The sequence below is a fragment of the Thermobia domestica genome, chromosome 17 (assembly GCF_964235325.1).
Source record: "Thermobia domestica chromosome 17, izTheDome1.hap1.1, whole genome shotgun sequence".
NCBI classification, from domain to species: Eukaryota; Metazoa; Arthropoda; class Insecta; order Zygentoma; family Lepismatidae; genus Thermobia; species Thermobia domestica.
Window position 1 is genome coordinate 162,220,094 of NC_137470.1, and position 6,000 is coordinate 162,226,093.

Consider the following 6,000-nt stretch of genomic DNA (forward strand, 5'->3'; position numbering starts at 1 on the left):
AGTTCACCAGAGGCAGTCCAAAGGTGTATGTTTGGTGCGCGTTATTGCACGATCGAATTATCGGGCCATTCTTCTTCCCTGAGGATACCATCACATCTGCAGTGTACCTGGATATGTTGCAGCTGTATGCTGTTCCTCGGCTGCTTCAGTATCGCCCCGATGTCGTTTTTCAGCAAGACGGTGCACCACCTCATTGGGGTTTGGACGTCCGTGCCTATCTCGATAGGACATTTCCTGGGCGATGGATTGGTCGTGATGGACCAACAGCTTGGCCTCCACGCTCTCCTGACATAACCCCATTAGACTTCTTTTTATGGGGTTATGTCAAGGATAAGGTCTACCGAACACGTGTACCAGATCTTGAAACCCTGCAGCAACGAATAACCACAGTCGTTGCATCGATCCCTCCAGTGATGTTGGCTAATGTGTGGATGGAAATTGAATATCGCCTAGATGTGCTACGTGCTACCAAGGGTGCTCATGTGGAAGTGTACTGATGTGACCAAAACTTTTATAGTTTGTAAACAATTCAACACCAGTTTCATATTTCTATCTTATTTCTAGCCTGAGTTATCAATTTCTGTAATCAGGGAAGGACTTCTCGGACACCCTGTATATTTGTTTGAGAAATGGGGCAGCAAATGATAGCATTGCAAGGGGCGGCGAATTTCCTAGGCCCTGGGTTTACCATCATCCAAAATTTGGTCAATATCAGATAAATATCATTGATCGCGTACGACAGACCATATACTTCCCTTGTGATTGATTTAAAAAAAACAAATAAAGGATAAAATCAGTTAAAAACACTATTTTTGCTAGGTAATTATAGACTTCTATAAACTATGTTACTTCATAAAAATATAGTTCATTTCTCGAAATTACCACATACATTACTTTGGAGGTCTACCAGAAACTTTATGCTACTTTTTTTTTTTATTCGTACTTTTCAATTAGTTCTCTGAAGAGACTGCGAACTGAGTCAATTTTCGGGTACAGTGTTTTCTGAATTTAAAAAAAAAGACAAGAAAAATCTTTTATTGTTTTTCTTCCCAGAAGAGTGGAGAAGAAAACAACAAGCCACTATTCAGAGAATAAAATAGAGAAGTTGAACTTCGAAGTTTATGTCAATGAGGTCACTTTTTCCTCCCTCTCCTGTTGGAAGTATTCTCTGCTTCTGTGTTGACAAAAGACAATAGATGATAAGGAAGGCTGGAAGAAAATAATGGCAAAGCGACGAATCAAATAATATGGAATTGGTGATTCGTGACAGACACATTGTGTCCGTAATCAATGGCATCGCTCTTCAACCCATTTATTCCGACATCTTTTTGCTATTTTGTGCCCCTGCCATCAAAAGGGAAGAAGGAGAATAATTGACGATCGCAGAGCGTCTCTTTTCACAGACTCTTCCGTGCAGATTTATTGCGTCGCGACTCGAGCGTAACCAGAGAAGAAAACGAAGAGGCCCACAATCACAATTGTAATGAATGCACTCATAGAATTGGTGTATTGTTTTTCTTCAATAGTATTTGCTCAACTTAACTGTTAAAACTTTAGATGAATCTCTAGAACTGATTCCGAAAAGAAGAACGTAACAAAAGCCTGAGTGTGTACTTTGACGGTAAAACTTACAGAGTGTGCTGAAAGGCAATTGAGTGTAAATATAAGTTTGTTTTGAGTAGTTGTTATTCAAGGAATTCGTTCACTGCTAAGTTCAGAAACAGTAATAAATCAACTCTAATGCCAGACTGAGTTTATACAGGGTGTTCAAGAATTATCTTTACAATTTAAAATTTTATCACATTCTCACGTAAGCTACATAATTTACTGCGTCTTTTTGCACCTTAATGTGAGTACTATAGGTTGCACTCAAGCCCGTATTTAGGTAAGTGCTCTTCTGTGCTCGAGCACATGGCGGCAGAATTTAGGGGGCGGCACAATTCTGGAACTCTTTTTAAGTTTTACAATAAAGTAATATTTGAAACTAGCAACCCTCAGAGTCAAAGCCCAAGAGCGAGAAAATATGTTAATGTGTTTAATTCGCTCTAATTACAGTAGTTACTAATTAGCTAGCTTATCTGATTATTTTAAAAAGTCATCCTCTCCCACCCCCAGCCCAAAGAGTGGGGATGAACTTGAACGTCATGAAAATTGATACCATTAAACTTAGCGATCTCGGAAACAAAGAATTCAACACTAATATGTCATTTTCGATTATTTTTAAAATATCCCCCTCTCCCTGGGGAGTGGAGTATGACTTTGAAGTTGAATTGGATTAAAACTTCACTATTAATCTCAGCGACCCAAAAACTATGAATTTAACTCGAACATTAGTCGTTTTCGGCCGGGGAAGGGGGTGGAAAATTTTGTGCGGGGGCCTCAAATTATGTAAACCACAGGGGGCGCACAATATATAAATACGGGCCTGGTTGCACTGGGCACATTCAGCCTGAATTCATTTTCGTGATTTGTACGCTGTAGCGTGTCTTCTGTAATTATGTTGACACTTGTTGTATTGGCATCTGTTAGGTCAACAATTTTTGTGTGGTACACATAATTCTTCACGTGATTTGGATTATGATTTGGGCATATAACAGGAAGACCTTTGTCATATATAGCTTACCAAGTGGATGCTATTAGAACCGAATGGGAAACGATCCCTAGACCGGTAAAAGAAGAAGTTGGGAGATTATGTGAAGAACGATGTGGTGTTAGTGGATATGACAAAATAGAAACAGGTGGAGGGCAGCGATCCGTAAAGCTGACTCCAGCTAAGCCTATGGTCACAGTGGATCCGACTTTCACCGATTTTTTAGTCTTACATACTCTGACGACATCGGTGAAATAAACAAATGCATTGAGAGAAATGTGCGTGGTCAGACTGGCGCCGACATGGTCTGGCGACTACGGCCGACTTCTACCGAACACCGATCGGAAACAAATTATTTTGTTTTTGTCGTCAGACTACGCCAGACTAGCGGGTGGTTTAAAATTCATCGCAAATATTGAGATTCCCATTTATATGTTATAGCAAGCCGTTCTTCTGCTGATATATATTTTCGAAAGTTACTTTGCTTCTCTATGCGTCCTCGGATCTTCTGTAAGATGTGCCAAAATATACCCTGTTCCTTTCTGAAGTACTGAAAAAACTTATGTGGCTGCTCCACCAACTTTGGAAATAGCGTGTGAAACTCACCATATTTCTCTTTTTCTTGAAAAATACTATTTACATATTCATTCCTATCTTCCTCTAAAAGTAATACTTTTAATACAGGATTTTCTAATAGCAGCAATTCCTCGTCCATACTGTATCCCACAAGAAGACAGATTGACGACGGATCGGTTGTAGTGTGACCAAGCAGTCGGCAGACGCGGTCGGCTGACCAGTCGGCCGTAATCGCCAGAGTGAAAAATCGGATGCACTGTGAGCGTAGGCTAACTGGGAAAAGGGCTTAGGAGAAGATTATTATAAACACATACTTCGTTAACAACACAGCTAAACATTTGCTTCACGTATTTTTGTTGTAAATAATTTGATTTTTTTTGAAGGTTTGATTAAGTCCAAACCTTAAATCTGATAGCTCGTAACTCGGAAACCAAAGTCTTGCATACCACATTGTTTAATGCGTAATAACCTCTTCGAAGTTGACCACCATGCCAGGTTTGTTCAAGGCAGGGTGAGTTTTATCCATTGCGTACGATATATATCATTCTTGTGATTCTGAGAAGCACACTGGCCTAGTGGCTAAACCGCGTGTCTTTCATGTGCCTAATCCCGGGTTCGATTCCGATGGAAAAGGCAATGAACATATTACTGTAGTTTGAACTCCAACTTACTTGTTACATGCCAATGTTCCATTTCCGGAACATGTTTACTTTTCAATACGTATGCTTTTGTATATTTCTCGAAATGTTCATGTTCGAAATATGACAGTTAAGTCAATTACCATGAACGCTATCGCTTCTTGTCATTTATGGATGATCTATGTTATTTGAAACTGACAGTTTTTTGTTTGTTTTTTACAATCTCTTCCATTTTCTTCAAATGGACAACATATATATAGACAGGGTGTAAACTAATTAATGTAACAAACGTCGTGAGGAAATCAAAAAAGGTCCTATGAACATATAATATATTGTACATCAAGGGCGTCATTTAAGGGTCAGAAGGGGGCAATTGCCTCCCCAAGAGTTTGAGGAATACATATACTTTAATCGATTGTCTACTAATATAATAATACAAAACGTGAAAGTTTTATGTCGGTGGTGTTCTTGCCTCTCAAACAAAGTCTGAAATAAAGCGTGGAAACAGTAAGTTCGTAGCGGTAGATATCGAAAACTAATAAGCTTAGAGATGGCGGGCCTAGAAGTTCCAGAGGTGGCGCTGGTGTTCAATACGTAGCTTTTTAGTTTACACACATAGGTGGCGCTTGTGTTCAAGACGCTACACTACATGAGTGCGGCCATTGTGCTGCGACTGTTAAATACTCGACTAAAAATGGTGCGTTATTCAAACCTCGAACAGGGTAACATGCTGTTCACATGCATTCATGCAGATGAAATGGACGTGAAGCAGGGCGACTCTATCACGAGCGTTATAGTAACAAAAATTAACATCATGCAGGATGTTTCCAACAAATTATCAGCGCGTGTGTGAAACAGAGAACATACTACCTGACCATGTGGATGCTGGTCGACATCGTTGTGAGACTGAACACCTATTATAGACGAAGCTTTGCACAATGTGCCAGGTACGAGTACAAGGGAATTTAGTCGTGAAATGAATGTTAGTCACATGACTGTGTGGCTGCGTTACATGTGTATGCCTTGTACCCATACCACCTGGAAAGGATAGAAGGACTGATAGAATCGGATTTCGAACCACGTGAAGCATTCTGCCAATGGTTCATCCTACAGATCACTACCATCATGCTGTTTCAGGCATCAGTACTTTTCACTGACGAGGCCACGTTTGCAAAGGTATGGTATCGTCAACATGCATAACACACACCTGGGCAGATGCACTTCTCCACGGTATAGTTGTCACTCATCATCAGCACCAATTTGGGCTCAATGTATGGTGTGCTATTGTCTATGATCAGCTGATCGGCCCATACATGTTATCCCGAAGAGTGAATTGGATTACAGTATTTGACATTCCTGCAGGATACACTGTCCAAATTACTGGAAATCGTTTCCCTACTTCAGGGCTATATTCGCCGGTGGTTGAACAACACCTTCCCAATTCATTGGATCGGGCGTGGCATTCCAGTGCATTGGCCTGCCCAGTCTCCGAACCTGAATGCACTGGATTATTTTTATATCGGAGGGGACACATGAAAACTATGCTAATCCTGTCCACGATTTGGAACAGCGTATCCATAACGCCTGTGCAACTGCTCGTCATGACCCGGGTACCTTCTAAGGGGATTGCCAATCCTTTTATATGATGGGAAAATCCTGTAAAGAAGTAGTGTGCAAACAAATCTACTTTGAGCTTTATTGAAATGAAATGAAATTTTTGAGTTTTACGTCCCACGATTATGCCTGTTAGGCTAAAGAAGACGGTGATGATGAGAGATGAATGAAATTGTGGAATGAAGAAAGTGGGAGGAAACGGGAGAACCTCGAGAAAACCCATGCACACGGTGTTTGTCCACCACATAGTTCACTTGGCGGGAGCAGGGTTTGAACCCGGGACCCCAAACACCAGAGGCGAACATTCTACCACTGAGCCATCGCGGGTCTGGGTCTGGGGGCGGAGCCCCCAGCTAGCCTAAGATTAGTCTATATTATAAAATTGAAAGTCACTATGTTTGTGACTCTTAATCTCTTGAGCCAGCCGACCAATCTCGATCAAATTTTCAACATAGATGAGATTCGGGCCTGGGATCTATTCATACTGATCGTACAACTTTGGGAAGGGGGAGAAGGGGAGATATAAGAAATAATTAAAACTCAATAACTATTGAACCATCCGACCGACTTCAATCAAATTTT